This window comes from Phymastichus coffea, unplaced genomic scaffold (genome assembly GCF_024137745.1).
Source record: "Phymastichus coffea isolate CEN01 unplaced genomic scaffold, Cenicafe_Pcof_1.1 PCOF00080, whole genome shotgun sequence".
Lineage (NCBI taxonomy): Eukaryota > Metazoa > Arthropoda > Insecta > Hymenoptera > Eulophidae > Phymastichus > Phymastichus coffea.
Window position 1 is genome coordinate 404,897 of NW_026706891.1, and position 20,386 is coordinate 425,282.

Sequence of the window (20,386 nt, forward strand, 5' to 3'; positions counted from 1 at the left end):
ACCTCCTCGAGTACCTGATGCCTCTTCTCGGCAGGAACCACTAGCTTCCAGGCTTCCTCATTATCGATGGACCCTTCGCTCTCCTCAGTCGGATTGTAGTGATACAATCTCCCTCCGACCACCTTCCAGGTAGGTTGAGAATGTGGATCCTGGCATACTTCTCTATACTTTTGAAGGTACCAGGCATCGGCAGTTTCCGGCTGGTGAGTTATGGCACCCACTTCCACCACCCCCTCCTCATAGGCCCTAGATAAAGCATCTGGCACCACGTTGAGGTCTCCCTTTCGATACTCGATATCGAACACATGCCCTTGTAGTGCTAACGCCCAACGCGCTAGCCTTCCTGTAGGATTCCTCATACTGTGGAGCCACTTAAGGCAACTATGATCGGTGATGACTTTGAAGTGGTGCCCCTCAACATAAGGCCGGAACTTCCCGATAGCCCATACTACTGCCAGGCACTCTCGTTCGGAGACTGTATAGTTCCTTTCCGCACTGTTTAAGGAGCGACTGGCGTACTCAATTACGCGCTCCTGTCCATCGATCTCTTGCGTCAACACCGCGCCTATCCCACTATCGCTCGCGTCCGTTTGTAACACGAACTGCGCGCTGGGATCTGGTGACTGCAAGATCGGTGCCGAGACCATTGCGTCTCGTAACCGTTCGAAAGCCTGCTCCTGTTCCTGCTGCCAAGCAAACGGGATGCTCTTCTTCGTCAGGCGGTTTATCGGCTCAGCGATGGTCGCGAAGTCGGGTATAAAGCGACGATACCACGACATCATCCCCATGAATCGCTTCACCTGTCTGATCGTCCGTGGTACTGGGTACTCCATGATGGGCTTAATCTTCTCTGGATCTGGCCTTACCCCTTCACGGTTCACTAGGACCCCCAGGTACTTGACTTCCGGCTTACAGAAGTGGCTTTTGGTCTTATTCACAGTGAGGCCCGCACCCAGGATTCGTTGTAAAACTAATCCCAGGTGTCGCTTATGCTCCTCAAAAGACGGCGAGATAATAATCACGTCGTCGAGGTAAGCAAAAGCAAAAGGATCTAAATCCGGGCCAATCACTCTGTCCATCAACCTCTGGAAGGTCGCGCCGGCGTAAGACAATCCGAAGGGCATTCTCTTGAACTGAAAATGCCCCAGGCCGGGGACTGTGAACGCCGTAATGGGGCGCGACTCCTTTTTAAGAGGTATCTGGTGGTACGCGCTACTCAAGTCCAGTGTCGAGATGAACTTCGCATCCCTGATCCTTCGCAGGATGTCGCTCATGAAGGGTAATGGATAGGCGTCCGGCTTGGTTACTGCGTTTACCTTCTGGTAATTTACGCAGAACCGGTATTTGCCATCTGCCTTCTTAACCATTACCACTGGACTTGACCACCCGCTGGTTGCTGGTTCAATGACGTCGTTGTCCAGCATGGCCTTGACCAGCGCGTGCATTTCGTCTCGCACCCTGTCGGAGACCGGGTAGTATTTCTGTTTACAGGGTCGAGCGTCTCCGATGTCTATCTCATGCTCGACCCCCACAGCACAGCCTAAACACTCGCCTCCGTCTGGAATTAATCCGTCGACGAGACTAGCCACTTCTTGACGCTGTGCTTCCGTGGCTTCTACCAGGCCTACGGGTGCGAGGCACGATGTACCAGTGACGCTTGCCACTTCCAACGGTACCGCCACTTTGGCTTTCGCCAAGTACAGCTGGTCCGTGTCAGGGTTCAGGTTGGCGCAGAATTCCCTCACGAAATTCGCGCCCACATAGCAGTCGTCTGACAGCAGTGGCGTTATAGCAACCCTTACATCTTTCGTGATTCCCCTTACCGTGAAGGGGAAAATCACATGACCCAAGAGGGGACATGGGCGACCGTCGGCGAGCTTTGCTTCTCCCGCACGCATCACATCCAGGCCCAGCCCCATGTCCGATGCCAATCTAAGCCCGAGTTGACCCATTACCGTCGATGAAGCCCCGGTATCGTAGAGTGCTCTCAACTTGTAGGCACCTATCTCCACCTGAAGCCACCATCTGGTCTCATCCTCGGGATTATACCTGCGGAGAGCTTTCTCCGTCCCTTTTTCCTCCATGGTCCGGAGGCTTTCACGGCTCCTCTTGCCTTGGGTCGCCGCTACTCGTGTCGACGTGCTCTCACCCGCTGGTTTCTGGGTCGCCGGCGTATCCTCTGGAGCGTCAGGTGGTCTCCTGGAGCTTTTGGGTCTGACGGTCTCCTCTCCGACCCATTCATACCCATGCTCCACCACCTGAATTCGACCTCCATACCCTTCGAGAATACAATATGCCCAGTTACCCAGATCAGGCATCTGCTCGGTCGCTGTCGCTTCCAACGCCACCGCACTGCCAGGTCTCGTGGGGTCTGATATCCCTGGCGAGACCTTCCTGAACCCTGGGGTCGCTGACGGGCCCCTGCCACGTTCAAGCGACCCGCGACGAGAGGTCACCTTTACTGGGGACGTGGAGGGGACCTCCGTCCTCCGTTTCCCTGCCCGTTTCCCTTGTTGCAATACGGGCAGTACCTCCTGGTGAAGCCCAGCTTGCCACAAGACGAGCACTTGATTGGTTGGCAGAAATCTATTTTTCTCCGCTGACCCTCTCGTCGCTGGCCAGGTGACCCAGGGGGGGGTTTTATTCCTCCCCTTATCCTGCGGCCGACCCCTTGGTCGCTTGGGGAAGTTAGCCTTCCTCTCCTTAAAGTACCGGTCCATTTCGCGTCGCAGTATCGCAATCTGCGACGACAGATCTTCAATGCGGTCTGTCGCCTGCGTTGCGGCGATTGTGGACCGGTCCTCGGGTTTCCTGGCCTGAGTTTTGACCGGTGACTCGGGTTGCAGTTGTTCCCTACCCCGAGGTTTGTTGGACATGGCCGTCGTTCGGGGTCCTGCCCGGGGCGGTGGTGCCTCTGCTGACACCCCCATGTGCTCGGGGTATAATGTGGACGTAGGCTCCAGCCTGGTCCTCGGGCGCTCGTCGTCCCGCAACGCGGTCTCGATCTCCGTCGCCCGGGCGTGGAATTCGTCCACGTTGGAAAACGCGTTCCTCCGCAGCTGCATTCGGATGGCGGGCAGGAGATTTGCGTATAGCAAATCTAATTGTCGCTGCTCTGGTAACGGCGGGCGTAGTTGGGCCAGCATGAAGAGGAGGTGGCAGGCGTACTCTCGTACCAACTCTCCTTTCTCCTGGTACCGTGCTTGAGCCTCTTGCAGCAATCTTTGTTGCTGCAGCTCACTCGACCCAAACCAACGTCGAGCGCCAGCTACGAAGTCGGCGTAACTCCTCCACTTAAACTTGTTAAGCTCGTACCAGGTCCTCGCAACACCTTCGAGGAGCTCTGATACCGAGCACAAGATTTCGCCGTACGTTAGCCCGGAGCCGCGCGTAGATCCTCCAGTCTTGACAAAATGGTGTCCACGCACTCTGAAGCCGTACCTGAGTATCGCAGCTTCCATCCTCGGACTATCCTACCCGCATCCCGAGACGCGTAGTACCCTGACGTCGCATTGGCGTCGTACCAGGCGGATCCTTCCGGGATCGCCTGCTCTTCGCCTATGTCGGCGTCTCTTGGTCCTCTTCTTAGTGGCTGCTCCGTCCGTAGAGGCACCTGCCTTTGGGGAGCCTCTCGAGGTTCGCCAGGGGTCGGTCGCTGGGGTTCCGGGGTACTTCCTGGTACCCTCGGGTCGTAGTGACACGTATACGTGGATTGGAAGTCCACGGTTCTCCTGGGCCGCTCTGGTATGACCGTTCGTCGATTGGTGGGGTCCCTACTCCTCAACTGCTGGACCTCCACCTGCAGGGCGGTCACCTCGTCGCTCCACCGCGCGCATACCTGATCGTGCCTTTCCAGCATCTCAAGTATGCGGTTAATCCCGACACGGTTGCGCTCGATTACTTCTTTTAATCGCTCTGTCACGGACCGTTTCTCCTCATCTTCTTGAGGTTGTAGCTCCGCGTTCTCAAAACGGCGAGCTCTTCGCCTATCTGGCGATCCGGTGGAACCCTTGTGTTCACTACTGATCCCCTCCGAGGGCCCCTTAACCTCACCGGTTTCCCCTTCCTCTACGGGCTCTCGCTCCCCCATCTCGCTCCGACTATCCTCCTCAAGGTTGTCGAAGACCGCGAGAGTCCGCGTCAGGTTCGCCTCTACTACCTCATCTCTGTATAGCAGCATGAGTGGGTGGGCGACAAGATCCTCGGCATCAGCTGCTTCTAACTCCTGTCGCCTGGATTCCAGCCACCTCTCTCGGCTCCTTCGCCTGCGTTGTGTCGCCTCCCTATCCAACGCCGCTCCTTAGAAGTCCAGGTCGATATATTCGCCTAACAACCAATACGCTGCATCAGCTTGGGACCGTCTGTACGCAACTCCAGTTGCGTCAGGTATCTATCCAGCTGTGTCGAAGGCAGCTCCGATGCCCACCGGGTTATCGCGTCGGCGGTATCCTCCATATCGCCTATGCTGGGGCGTAGGTGACGGTTGAGGTTAATTTACCTAGTCGACCACTACCGCCTCCTATCGCCCAAGGCGCGAGCGGGGTGTTGCGATTTTTATCGGCAACTGTTCCTCTACGCCTTAATTTACAAGGCAACAACCCACGGGGCTCGTGGGTGTGTGCAGGTGCCGCGTACCCTAAGGAAGCACGAACTTCCACTCGCAACTACCTGCCTATAGGTGGAGACTAACTGTTTGCTAGCTCCACCGGGTTAGTAAATCTAACCCTACACACACCCCAATTGCGTGCTCTGCAGGTATGGTCGCTCGGTGACTAACCTCCACCTAAATACTTTAAAGTGTGTATAACCACTCGAAAAAAACGAAAAAGTAAACCAAAACACAATTTCTCACCTCTTTTATTCACGTTAGAGCGACTCCGGACGTCTCTTCGACCCCTGGGGTAAGTGTGCTCTCGGCTTACAAAAGCAGGTGTTGTTGGGTCGGAGAGGCGTCTTTTCCCTACTGCAGAGCACGTGCCGAAGGAGCCACGTGTTTTTTTACCCGCTCGCACCTTAATACGCACGCGCGCAAACGTCTCTCTCTCCCGTGCAAATTGACTCCCCTTGTGTATATGAGTCCTAATATTTGTTGGGCGCCATGTAACAGGCTGCCGTTTAACCGTTAACCTATTAAACTTGTTTGTTATTTCGGTCAAACGACGCCTTGTTATCTACGTGCCGTCAGCACGTTAACCTACCTTGCCCTGGAGTGCGCCTGCGCAGAGTTTCCTCGCCAATCCCAGTTGGGTTCTCCAACTCGCCACTTGGCGGCGCTGTCTCTCTTGCTTTGCAGCGCTCCTACGGCCGCTGCTGGAAACTTGGTTTGCGACTCGCTTCTACCAATACCCGCGCGATCCGTGCTACGCTACCGGCTTATTCGAATCGAATGTCAACAAACACGCACTCCGGACAAAGGAAAGACAAAGCAATGACTCGATTTAGAATTAACTATTGCTCGCTTTATTCCAATAAATTGAATACACGGGGGATTAGCCGAGAGTCTCTCGCACGCTAACTCAAATGACAATGTACACGAATGGAGAGAGAGAGAGAACCTCGCGACCGCCGCGAACTAACCGCTCGCATGCTATAAATAATTTCTTCGCGCACGCTGCGCGGGATCGCACGCTAACAACAATATATGAGGTGGTGCACCTACCGCGAGATAGATGAGGATACGGTGGCCAACCGTATCCGATACGCAAGTCGCAGATTCGCTGCTCCCCTGCTCGCTACTCTGACGCTTCTGTTGTTGTTGCTGTTGTTGGTGTCTTCGCCGGATTTACTGCTGCTCTCGCCGCACTCAACACACCACGCTCAAGTTCTGCGACACTCGGGGAAACCTCCTTTCTCGCACGACCACAAAAACGCGTTGAAGGCTCGAAAGGGTTAGCTCGACGTAGCCGGACTGAGTGACACAGTCATACTGGCTACCGAACTCTCCCCTCCCGGTCATTGCCCCTACGCGCCCTCTCTCTCTCTCGAACCGATCGCGGCTATTCCGCTCAGCCGCTTATTAACCTACGCGAGTCGAACGATTTTCGGTAAACGTTGCAATATATATAATAATATTTGATTTTTATAATAATATTTGATATTATAATAATTATAAATATTTGGTTATAAAAAATAATATTATATTTATTTATAAAAAATTCAAATTACTACCTTAAAAATAAAATAAAATTTAATTATATAATATATAGAATACTACGTCAATATTCAGGTATTTATAATATATTTATTATTTTATATATCATTTCCTATTTAGATTTATTTATTATTACTACTTATATCTATTATAATAATTTAATACTTACAATCTACAATATTTCGCGTTGTGGCAGAAACGTTAAGAGAAAGCGTGTTTCCGAGGAAGGATGGCGGCGGCAGACGTTGTATCATTAGCGGGAGGAGGCGTGGTTACGACGAAGGATGGCGGCAGACGTTGTGTATTTTCTGGACGGTTGTTATTAGTGGGGGAAAGGGACGCGTGTTTCGCCGATATTGCGTAAAATGCGTGGAAAACGAGATGCCGGCACGGCGGAATAAAATTCAAGCTTCTGTTCAGGGATTCTTGAGATTTTTACTTTTTACTTTTTATTATTAATTAATACAATGAAATATAATTATGATTAATAATACATACGACATATATAATTATTTGTGTTACTTTTTAAAAATTATCTTTCAATCGCTATTTAATCCTGTAATTTCCTGTTCCTCGACAGCTCACTTACCCATTTACCCCCTATTTCCTCATTCGCACTCTTACATTCTTGCATATGTGCACAAGCTCTCTTCTATCCTTCCACAGAATCTCATCTGCACTCACTTCCTTTAAACCCTTTCTCGTCCGTTCTCTGCCTATGTTCCCACATCTTATTCTCTCCCATTGTTCTTTTATCCATCCCGGAGTCATCCTGTCCCTCCGATAAGCCTCTACCCCCACCGTCTTTTTCAGTTTTTTATAAAGTTCGTTATACGTTGAGTGAGACCCGTCTGTCTATTTTGCCCCACAAACTTTTTAGTTCTTGTTCCGCTTTTCTTTCTAACCCACTCTCTAATTTACCCTTTAATATTTCAACATCTTTTATGTCTTATATCATTTTTAAAGTTTCCCCATTCCCTACCCCTTCCAATAGTATTATCACCCTCTTTCCCCATTTCGTCGGGTTCTTATTTAATATATTCCTTACTTACCTAAGCATCTGCAAACTACACCAAAAGATTTGACTTAGTTGGGTTACTGCGTTCGTTGGCCTAGTTGGGTTTAGGTCGATTCGGACACCGAGGACCGGCGATCTTCCAGCGATCTTCACTCAATGTCAAATTTCAAAGTTTTAAGACCTTTTTCACAAATTTTCGAATATTTCAAAGTTTTTCACTCGTTTCATGAATTTAACAAAATTTCATGAATTTTCACATTTTTCGTAAATTTTACGAAAATTCAAGATTTTTCACTTTTTTCATCATTTTGTCGAAATTTCATGAATTTTTTTTTCGTCATTTTCACGAAATTTCATGATTTTTCACATTTTTCGTAAATTCGACGAAAATTCAAGATTTTTCACTTTTTTCACTTTTTCCATCATTTTGTCGAAATTTCAAGATTTTTCACATTTTTCGTGAATTTGACGAAATTTGAAGATTTCTCACATTTTTGGTAAATTTGATGAAATTCAAGATTTTTCACTTTTTTCGTAAATTTGACAAAATTTCAAAGATTTCTCAAAATTTTTTTTAAACCTCAAAATCAATGCGCATGGACTTCAAAAATTGAATTAAAAAAATATGCAGCGTTATCTATTGGATAGAGTTTGGAAAATCCAAGAGATAGAGCCCCGGCAGAGCTCCGGGGGTTGATCGGAAGGGAAGAAAATCGAGTTTGAGCGATGGCAACGGAAACGGGCTTTTTTAGCGGGGAAACAGTCGGTAATCGAAAAAGAGTCAATCTGTGCAGCCCCCCTGAATATTGGCCTTCTATACCATGGTACCCTTGGAAAATTGAAAATCTGAAAATTCGGGGGTGAAAGGCCACTTTTTTCCATAAAAAATGGAGATAAATGTATTTAAAAAAATTCTAAAAAGTGCAGCGTTCTCTATTGGATAGAGCTTGGAAAACCAAAGAGATAGAGCCCCGGAAGACCTCCGGGGTTGATTGGAAGGGATGAAAATCGAATTTAAGTTATCGAAACGGAAAATTCGGGGGTGCTCGGGTAAGGCATTTGCGCTTCCAAGTATCAGGCTACCAATTCAAGACAATCGTGGCAATAATTGGTATTTTTTCGTGCAATCGTGATCTTTTACGAGCGCGATTCAAACAAAATTAAATTTATTTCACATTGTAATTGAATGTAAAAGTCTTCTAATTACAAATTTTAAGAATACGGTTACATCTACTTGATCGTGATATTACCGACACCATAAAGTTAATAAATGCCACGAACACGAAGAAACGAAGCTAAAGAACGATGGCCGAATAATCTAGAAAAGGATTTTCACATGGCAACCGGAAAACTAGCGCGCGGACTATCATTTCGCGGGGCACGTGAGCGTATGCGTCGAAAATTTCATTTGGTACGAACCGCGAGGCCCGTACTATATTGCATAGGAATTTGTATTATTTTTTTGTATCTATTTCAATAAATAAATAAATACCTCTTAACTTTTTATCCTCGAGATCATTGGAGTTACCCTCATCAATGTCCTTTCCAAGATATAATTAATTCAAGTATTATGAATAACTTAAAAAATAGCTTTTAAGAAAATAAGAAGTTGCATGAATGCTTCATTTATATATCTTATTGGTTTAATCGGTTTGTTGGATTAATTAGGTTTGGAGTTTATGGTAAGGGGTTTTACTTTATCTCGCTTATTTCAAGTTTCTGGGATTGAGTTATGGGGTGGCTTTTCGAAAGAAGTATTAATATATAAGGATACCTGGGCGCCATGCCATTCTATTAAATCGCTTCTGTAATCTTTTTTAATCTTTATTAAAATTCAAATTTAATTCCCGCAATCTTTAAACTTGATAAGTAATGTGCTATTTAAAATATCAATCGTTGAGAATTCGTACATCAGACATTTATCGATACAAATTATTCATTTTCTAACTTTTCGAGATTATAATTTTTTATAAACAATACTTAACGGTTAGTAGATATGATTTTAAAATCTTTCCGCTTTAAATATCTATAACTTTCAAAATATAAGCGAGTAAATTTGTTGAAACGCTTTTCTGTTTTTGCAGTGTCTCTTGGCTCCCCCCCCCCCCTTAGCAACGTACGATTAGTTAACACAAAGAAATCAAAATATTTCCCTTACATGGTTCGACCATATAATAAACAAATTTTTTAAGGAATGATTCGGATAGGGCTTAGAATGAGTTGTAAAATGCCAACTGCCAAAGTTTTTTATCAATTTTAATTAAACAATATTTTTAAAATAACATTTATTTTTTATATTTTCGACCTTTCGGGCCCTCTTGGAATTGGTACATCTAATATAATTTTAAAATAATTTTCACTTGAATAAAACATTTTTTTTTGGTATAGGCCTTAGTGCTGCATTCGCACTCGGTACTGGCGCTGTCGTCCTCGAGGCGGAGCCAGATAGAGCGAGTGTTGGAAAAAGAAGAGAGACAGCGTCAGTCAGCGATTAGCCGACAGCCAATAGCCGAACACCCAGGGGGAACAAGAGTGGGGGGATTGCCATTTCTCAAAACTAAGATTAGTAGTTTCTGGTACGTCGTGCAGCTGACATCTGTGCCCAATTAGAGTAGATTATCGCAACAACAGCATATAACGTTCAATCGATAACTTTGCAACCGCGATTAATTACGGTAGTTATTTAAATTTATATATTAAAAAATTATTATAGGTTGTAACAAGTGCCGCTCGTTAAAGGTAGAGCCTAAGCGCTCCCACCGCGCGGGGCGACGCAAAAGCCGGCCCGTGAAAACGAAAAGAGAGAGAGGAGAGGGATTAGGGCGCCGGCCAGCGCATGTTGGGCGCGCGTAGCACGGGACAGTAGGAATAAGGGGAAGGGGAATGAGAGCGATTAGGCCGCCGGCCGGCGCACGCGAGGCGCGAGTGAAGAATGCGTACGATTAGTCAAGTCCGGACCTGCGGGCAAGAAAAACCCAAGTAACGAGTGAGTGCATCGGAAATTGAAGGAGCTTCTCGACCGATATTACGCGAAGACTCGGTGGTTCCAAACTCGCTGAGCATCACGCCCCAGGGAAAAGTTATTCGCTGCCCATTTCTGCCAGTTGCCCAGAGCGATCTGAGGCAACAGTCAAGGATCGCGGGCAACTGCGAACCCGGGCAGGGAAAGCCTCGACTGAAAGGCGTGCCGCGAGGAAGGGACGGAAATCGACGCAACTCGCGAATACCGTCGAGGATACCTTTGGCGACAGCGACTCGACCCCGCAGCGTAAGTTCCCGACATAAAATGTAAGTGCGCGCGACCGGAAGGTGAAGCTAGTTAGTGCGCGTCTTTCTCTCTCTCATCGCGAGCGCGATACACCCTGCGAAATCTCTCGGCCATAGCGTTACCATTGTAAGATTGGACGCGACAAGCGAAAATAAAACTACAAATCTTCCGACAATTGGCTGAGAGTTTCTCTTTCGAACCCCCTTTGGTTTTCCTCTCCTATCGCCCATAACAGAACCTGCCCGACCTTGAGTCACTGGGCAACCCGGAATCGCCGCACGTGTTTTCCACGTGTGGGCTTTCTCGGGCTCTGGGGCGAAAGGTCAGAAGATCGAGGCTATACGAACGAGTTGATCGAGGCGGCGGTTAGCCTCGCAACAGAAGGAATTTCTTCTCTTTAACGGGTAAGATTTCTACTCGCGCCCCGAATGAAATACCCCGTTACAAGGTTTAGAGCAATGGAGTGTTTATTCGCGTTACAGAGGTCGCAAATATAAGTGCTTCTAGATTTTCGTTTCGGTGCCTTCATTGATGAAACGTGGGGCATTCACTTTTTCGTAGTGCGCACCGATGATGTTAAGAATGTCCGCTTGAGTTTCGAATGTATACTCATCGTTAATAGTTTGCTTGCCCTGCAGTTTGCAATTGATGCGATCAAGTAACTGTGTGTTGTTTTTGTGTACGTGAAGAGAGTCAATTTGAAGCTATTCTTAAGGCCTAAAAAATTTGTTGATTTTTGGGAAGAAGGATTCAGGTTTTTTATAGTTAATATTTTTGATTACCGAGTCCCAATATTTGTTATATGAGACTTGGTATTCGTTTTTGAGTATGGTATTCACTGTATTAATAAGGTCTTTAAGAAATCGAGTTCTTTGATTATTGATATTCACTGGGTGTTTGTAGCAATTATTGAGTTGGGAGACTAAAAAAGATTTGTATCGGTGGAGTTTACGGATTTTTGAGCTTACATAATTAAGAACATTATCCGTCGGCTTGTATTTCGGTACGTGAAGTTCGATCGCGCCTTGTATAGTTTTCTCAATGGACTTTATATAGTTGTTAATTTCGTCGATAGTGAGGTTTCTGTCGTCAGGGACCTCGCTATGATAATAAGAGTTAAGTTTTTTATGAAATTTGGACCATTTGGTTTTTTTATACATAAAGTGGTATTGTGAAGTCGGGTCAATTGGAGTAATATTAATAGTGTTTGTAATTTTTATTGTTACATGTATAGCTTTATGGTCGCTGTTATATGTAAAGACGTTTAGTTTATTGTTGGGAGAGTTTATGATTTCTAAACGATTATCGAGAATACATAAGTCGAGGAACGAACCAGAGCGCGGAAATATTGATGAACAAGGGGGGATAATGGATGCGCGGAAGGCGAGCGTTTTATTTTCACTCCATCGTTTAAGTAGCCGTCTTTTACTCGACGTAGTTGGGTCACCCCAAATTTTATGTCGAGCATTTAGGTCTCCGCATAAAACAGTAGTTTTCGGGAAGATCGAGCTTTAGCTTATAGAAAAGGGTATCGAGTTCATCAGTGAAAATTCTAGAGTAGTCGTTATTTGCTATGCGCTAATCATGTACAAATTTTTATTAGTAGTTTTGATTTTAATGATTGTGTATTCTAGAATTTTGTTTTCCGATGATGAGAGAGAGTGAATTTCTCATACGGAATTTCTCTTTTAATTATGATAGCGGAACCGCCTACTTTTATACTATTTTTCCTGTCAGTATGAATAAAATCATAATTGGCGAATTCAATTCGGTGACGTTTATCAAGTTTTGTTTCTTGTAAGAGTACAATGTCCGGTCGGAATTTATTAACAAAGTTGAGTAATTCGTATCGTTTCTTAAGTGAGACAATTGAATTAGTGTTAATTGAGATTACGTTAATGAGTTGTAGCGAGGAGGCGGTAGCACTGTTAGTAGTATTTTGTGAAAGGTAGTTAGAATGAGTTTGTTTATTCATATTGAAGTCCTAAATGTACGTATAATTTCATTATCTTGTGAGTATTATGAGTAACTATATCAGTGATTCGAGTGATTTGCGCGGATAGGGGGTCGATTATGCGCTTGCTGTAGCGTTCTAGAAGTTCTTCGGTTTGATCCGGCTGTTGCGTCTGCTGGCGCGGGTATGCGTGTGCGGCGGGAGGGTGTGTGTACTGCGGTGGCGCGCGCTGCGCCTGTGTAGTAGGTGTATGATATTGCGAATTCGGAGTCGTAGCTTGAGCGAACGAGAGTTGATCTGGAACTGGTTTATTATATGCGGCGAGATTGCGATGGATTTTATAAATTTTTGCATTCTTTGCGTTTTCAGCATTAATTTTGGTTTGCATTTTGATGGCTTTCATGCATTTACGGAAAGGGCAGCCTCTATATGAAGCTGGGTGGCCATATTTATCGCAGAGTGTGCAATAAAGTTTCTCTTTTTGAGAGTTCGGTGGAAGAGTACATTCGCCTGCTGCGTGTGGGGATGGGTATTTTACGCAACGGTAGCCGAATTCGCAGTTGGCACTCGCATGATCGAAGCATTTATTAGTATCGTAATATACCTTATGGCTTTTTGAGGGAGTTCTTTTATCATTTTTCCATTTATATTATTATAGCCAGGAGCTTTTCGATTTTTAAGATTTTTTATTATATTTTGTACTTCACTTGCTTTAACGTTATTGATTTTCGTATTTTCATCTTGCGCTTCGCAGTACTCATCCGCCAGTAGTTCTTTCTCCTCTTTCTCTGTAATTACTCTTGTGTTTGGTTTAAAGGTTTCAAAAAAATGTTGAGCGAAAGCGTTGTCCTTTTCTAGTTTCGTTCTTGCCCATTTTGCATCTGGTAGTCTTATTGGTATTGAAAATTTTTTTGGTTTTTTAATTTTTTGTGTTGCTTTCCACAACGAATAATTTGTGGCCTTAGTTGGTGTCAAGTTTTTGAGATAATTTTGAATCCCCTCATTTCTTTCTGTTTTCAATGTTTCTTTCAAATTTTTTATAGCTTTATTCAGTTTAGCTTTATCCGTTCAAGATCTTGTGTTTTGCCAGATTTTTCTTAGTTTCCTTTTTTCTTTTATTTTTTTGGCGACGTGATGTGGAATTGTGCTAGTTACTTGTCTCTGTTTTTGTGGTGGAGTAGCTTCTGCTGCGGCTTCGTGTAATAGTATGTTGAAGTTTTCTATACTGTTTTCATGATCTTCTATTGTTTTCATTGAAATATTACAATGGATATGGTTTGTTAAATAGTCTTTATATATTTGCCAATCTATTTTTGAGGTATAAAGCATATTTTTATGTTGTTTCTTCTTGAGGTCTTCTTGAAAATGTATTAAAACTGGGGAATGGTCGGATGTCAAGTCTAAGCAGGATTCGGTAGTAAATTTTTCTTTTATAATACCTTTAATTACTGCGAAGTCTATAAGATCTGGTAGTTTTCTTGTGTTAGTTGGCTAGTAGGTTGGTTCTCCGGTTGTTATTGGGATAAGGTTTTCCTGTTGGATTGTTTCGTATAACTGTCGTTCTTTTGGATTTGGAGTTACAGATCTCGATCCCCACCAAGGGTGCTTGGCGTTGTAGTCGCCACCTGCAATGAATCGTTGCCCCATTTTTTTGAAAAATTCGGTAAATTTTTCTTTTTTGATTATGTACCTAGGAGGACAGTAAATGGCAGATCGTGATTTTGCCATTACTATCCTCGACTGTGATACTGGTTGCTTGTAAATAAACTTCTTTATGGCTTTCCCCTTCTTCATGTTTTATTGAGTTTTTGTTCGATGTTGTGGTCCTTTATAAATAATTTGGGTTCATTAGTCCTCTGCGCTAATCCGTTAGCGTTCCAAATAGCTATAAGCAGTTCAGACATCCTTAGCCAATTTTGTTATTAGTACGGTTAATAGGTTTAGCAATGTATCCATTTTTGACAACATATTAGCCATCATGTCGTCCATTTTGCTTAGAGTAGCCGAAACTTGTTTATTTTTCGCTTATTTTATTTATTGTTTATTTATTGAATTTATCTTTCTTTCTCTTATTGGGGGAAATAGCTTTTGCACCAGTTGTTTTCTGACACTACAACCTTTGTAACTGGCTGGGTGATCTTCTCCACAGTTTGCACATTTTACATTTTATATCCTGTCTTTAATCGGGCAGTCCTCTGTTAGGTGATTTTGTGCGCATTTGACACAGGTGGGTCTTTTATGACAGTAGTTTTTGGTATGGTAGAATCCCTGGCATCTGGTACACTGCGGAACTTCTCTCTTTTTTTTTGGCGGTTCGACTTTTACTACTGTATTTTGTAGCCTGACTATGTCATATCTTTTTGTTGTTTTCTTGTGTTTCTATTTCTATGAAAAATAATGGTAGTGGTATTTTTGTTTGGCTCTGTCGAATATTGGTGATGTTTTTTACTTTGTGATTATAGCTTTCTACTTCAGTTTTTAGTTCCTCTGTATCGACAGATGGATGGATATTTTTAAGCATTACTCTGTAATTTCTGTCTTGATTTCTTTGGTAGGTGTAAAATTCGGCATTTTTTTCTTTTAGTATTTTTATGATTGGGTTGTAATATTGTGATGCTACTGCTTGTACTCTAACTTCATTGTTGTTTAGAATTTTGAATGTATAACTGTCTTTTGCTATACGATCATCAAGTTCTTCTTTCATCGGTCTTATGTTTTCTACACCAATCACGAATATTGATGTGGATTTAGGTGGTTTGTCTTGGCTTAACGGTTTGTTTGATTCTGTTGTATCATCCGCATCTAACCGTCCGAAAGAATTTTTTAATTCCACTGGTTTGCCTAGCCAGTAGTTCTTCAATGTCGTTCTTTTGTTTTTGCTTTGCACTGTTTCTGGACAAATTTCCTTTTTTTGCGCTCCTTTAGTACGGTCCAGTCCTCGTTGTCTTGTTTATTATTTTCTGTTTCTCTTTCATTGTTTATTTGGGCATTCAAAATCCTCAACCTGTCTTCGTCTTTAATATTTTTAATTAAACAAAATCTTTCAAAGTCGTCAAGAAACTGTAAAGGGTTTGACGAATTTTTTATTTCTTATTTGTTACAGATGACGTCGGATTCCGTCCGCTTGCGAATCCTGGAGGTTCGGCGGGATAGGAGAAAAGTGCAGTCACTTTTCTCCAATACCCGGAAGAACGGGCTACTTTTTGTGAATGACGTCGTTCTGGTCAAACAGGGATGTCGTCGCCGAAAACTGGATATCGCCGAAATGGCGGTATTCCTCACTGCGCCAACTACTGCCGTAAATATTTTTACGGAGGAGTTGGTCAGTGTCGGCGACGACGTCTTTCAGAATAGAACGATAGCCATTCATAAAATGGTAGACTCGGACTTCGTAGCTGCTGCACTTTCTGGTGAAAGTGCAGAAAGGCTACCCAGCCCAACTCCGCACGAGCAGCCGTCAAATTTCGCTCGTTGCATCGTCGGCTTCATCGTCGAAAGGGCGGAAAATAACAAATTCTGCACTCTACGCCCGTGACATCAGTGCCACCCCACCAGGAGGATATAATCTATCCTTTCCTCGGTGCAACATCGCATGTGACGACAGCCGATTCATGACGAGGAAAGTGGAGACGCAGTTGGCTCGCCGCGCACAAAGACAACGTGCGTGCGGAGTACCAGTGACGGTAACCTCGCAACAGGAGTTCTAGGCTACCTTACGTTCTCGGCTATCCAAGGTGCAGCGGACCATTCGGCTGGAAGGTAAAGTATTCGATATAATTATTTTTATTAATATATAATAATTAATACAACTTAATAAATTAATTAATATAAAAAAATTTTTTTGTTTCAGGAGTGGAAAGCCCATACTTCTACGTGGGATTTCCAGGGTCGATGACTCTGTTCCACATAGAAGATGGAGGAGCACCCTCGGTCAATTGGGTAACTTCATCTGTTCGGCTACAAGAGCCAGCAAAGCTCTGGCTTTTCTTTCGGGGCAAAAATATTAAGAATTTTTGCTAGAAAGTAGCCGAGCAATGCTGGTGGCCGAACGACGAATGCGAGCTCCGGACCTTCCATAAACAGGAGGCTGTCCTCGTACACCTAAGGACCCTCGCAGAAGCCTGGAGCATCGCAGTGGTCGGCGCACAAAGTACGCTATCCGACAGTACATTATTTCAGAGAAAAAATAATAACTGATTTCTTTTATATAATTACCAGTCGCATTTGCTTGCGAGTTTATTTTCTAATACGCCATCTACCTAAGCATCTGCAAACTACACCAAAAGATTTGACTTAGTTGGGTTACTGCGTTCGTTGGCCTGTCGGGTTATTGGGTTTAGGCCGATTCGGAAACCGAGGACCGGCGATCTTCCGGCGATCTTCACTCAATGTCAAAGTTTCAAGACTTTTTTCACAAATTTTCGGATATTTCAAAGTTTTTCACTCGTTTCATGAATTTGACCAAAATTTTATGAATTTTCACATTTTTCGTCATTTTCACGAAATTTCATAATTTTTCACATTTTTCGTAAATTTGACGAAAATTCAAGATTTTTCACTTTTTTCACATTTTTCGTGAATTTGTCGAAATTTCAAGATTTTTCACTTTTTTCACATTTATCGTAAATTTGACGAAATTTGATGAATTTTCACTTTTTTCACTTTTTTGCTTATTTTGTCGAAATTTCAAGATTTTTCATTTTTTTCGTAAATTTTTCGAAATATCCAAATTTCTCAAAATTTTTTTTGAACCTCACACAAGCAATGCGCATGGACTTTGATCATCTTCATCAATTTCACGAAATTTCATGATTTTTCACTTTTTTCGTAATTTTGACGAAATTTCAAGATTTTTCACACTTTTCGTAATTTTGGCGAAATTTCAAGATTTTTCACATTTTTGATCATTTTATCGAAATTTGTAACCTCTCATCTCATACGTTACTTTTTTAAAATTTCAGGGTTGTTCAGCTTCCTCGCTGAGTATCTTGTGATGATCGTTGAAAATGAATAGGTCATCTCTAAATAAGTCTACCAGTCCAATCGGAACCGAACCAGACCAGGCCGACTTAACTGGATATCTTCACTATGACTCATCGTATATAGTGTTGTGATATGTTTGTAAACGAAATGTATTTGTACCGAAGGACAATAAATGAATCGTCAACACTATCCAGAACGTCTACTTTTTTTGTTTTTTTTTACTCCAAAGTCCAATTACCTCAATTTCCCATGACTCGTTTCAACATTGAAAAGTATACTTTGAATGTACCCGAAAGAATTGGATCAACCGATTGCAACTTCGAAGATTGTCAACCAGACCCACAAGATGTAAATCAGAATCAGGAGAAACACACATTCATATGTAATTTAAGTTTAAAATAAAAGTCCATTGAAGAACTAAGCCTTTCCCAGCATCACCAGCTAGTGTTCCGCGATCAGCGTTAAAAACACAAATTTCACTTTTTATAACCCAATAGGCCAATAGGCCAACTGACCCAACAGGCCAACACCACCACTTGGGTTATAGGGGAACTTTACGAACGTATGCTTAAGTACACTGTCCCAATAAAGGAGAAGGGTAGGCCGATCGCTAGGCGCAGTTTGGTCCAAATCGCGACCCGCGTCTCGCAGCGTATCTCGTTCAAAAATTTTTGCTTCTAAGAAGCCATGTCGGAGAGTCTGATAGATAAAAGTAATTTGTTGGGTTAATGAGATATGGGTTATGGGGGGACTTTACGAACGTATGCTTAAGTACACTGTCCCAATAAAGGAGAAGGGTAGGCCGATCGCTAGGAGCAGTTTGGTCCAAATCGCGACCCGCGTCAGGCCGAGCTTCTAAGAAGAATGTTGCTGCCCCGTATGAATGATCCTTTCGTTTTGCCTTTCACAGGTGTCCGCGAGCTTCAAGCTCATTGCTCCTGCTCGTTTGCTAATGCCCTTCGTGACTAATGTCAGGCATGGGACCGACAGATTTAGATGTTGGAACGAGTCCAAACTGAATTTTTCGTTTGTGGTCTTCTCAGAAGCCGAAAGATGCAGGAGGCCCTAATCGTTTGGTTAATCATCTGGAAAGAAATTATTGATGGAAAATATAAAAGGGAGCAACGAGGTGTTTATCCTAGATATGAAAGTATTTGATTGTGATCATGAGGTCGCGATTCTCGATGACGCACACCACTTTACGGCAAGTTCCTGCTGCTGTCCCGTTGATGCCCTGGATTGTTGATCTGAAACAAAGAAAAAAAAAGAATTATTAGTAGCATGGTGTTCTTATCGATGCCCTTTCTGCTGCTGTCCCATTGATGCCCTGGATGGTTGACCTGAAACAAAGAAAAAAAAAATTGTTAGTATCTTTGTCATCCTCTCATGGGTTACAGAGTAATTTCGGATCGATTCTTCGCGATCCGTTCATCCTCACAGTTTTATTCGTAAGAAAGAACGGATCCCCAGGGTCTACGGCGAGGACGTGACCGATCATCAGACCCCACATTCATACACACATTCACTCATTTACATGTACACAAACATATACAGACATATACATATACAGACAAACACATACATATACAGACAAACAAAATTCGCCGACAACGTCAGGAACCTCGTGCCGTCACACACGGTTCTTTTAGAACGAAGTTGGCGGTAACACGACAAACCAGTCGTTTTACCGTCAACCTCGTGACTCAATATCCTGACGTTGTCCAATCGCCGAGTGATCGACAATTCGTAAAAAAAAATTACATGTATAGATGAAAGATTGACATAAATATAAATAGTAAAATAAATTCGTTGAATACAGATACTTACCGCTACCATTCGACGTAGTCCTCGCCTTGGTCGTTAATCATCCTCAGCTTCTCTTGAAAAAACTCGCCGTGATCGGCGCAGTCAACGACCTTTGCACCGTCTTTGCAGTAGAGGTGAACATGGCACATCTCATGCAAGATGGTACCAATCACTTGCTGCAAAGACGTGTGCTTCTTCACGTTCACTATAATATGTCGGTCCGTGAAACCAGTCAACCCAAAAAAAAGTTAAAATAACGGTGACGGAAATAATCGTAACATGCGGGCAAATCAATTTCGTTAAAATTGATTTCACCAGACTGCACATAAAAAAAAGAAACATAAATTTATTAATAATTTGCCAATCATCTATTATACGAATAAAAATTAACTACTTACCTCTCGATGGACTGAGGCCTTACATCCAGTTCACGTGAAGAAAGCCGTTCACTGCGACGATGACGATTCTCCTCACCAGAAGCTGAAGATGATGACGCCATGATCTAGAAAAAAAAAAGGTAGCAATAAGTCACCCAAGTCCTTGATAACACAAGTCGACACGGAAAAAAACCCAGAAACCAGACAGTACGATCTCAAAGGTTTTTGGTGCGCTGAAACCGAATCTGACCTCAGAATTACTCCATCACCCTAGGTTTTCGAGAAATCCTAACCTAAAAGTTCAAAAAACACGATTTTTCACTATACTTCGCGTAGTATTACGTCGTAAGCCAATTTTATTTTAAAAAACGAGTAATGTTATCTCAAAGTACTACTCTTACCCTTCAAAACCCTTTTTCAGATTTAAAAAAACTTTTTTTTCCATCGAGATATCGTAGATTGAATTTGAATGATTTAGCGATTTCGTTACAGCACGAAATAGTGGCGAATTTCCGAATAAGGAGTTATAGTGTAATTATATATTTTTTGGGTCACTGAATCCAAATTTAACGTCAGAATAACTCTATAATCTCAATTCTCTTAACCCTAGAGCCCCATAACCTGCGACGCTGTAACCTCTGACGGACATACTCGTGAGTCCTTAACTCTCGAGCCCTTTAACCTGCTGCGGTATAACCCCCGACCCTCATACCCCAATTTCCTCAACCCTCGAGCCTTTAACCTGCGAAGCTATAACCCCCGACCCTCACACCCCAATTTCCTCAACCCTCGAGCCCTATTACCGCGACGCTATAACCCCCAACCCTCA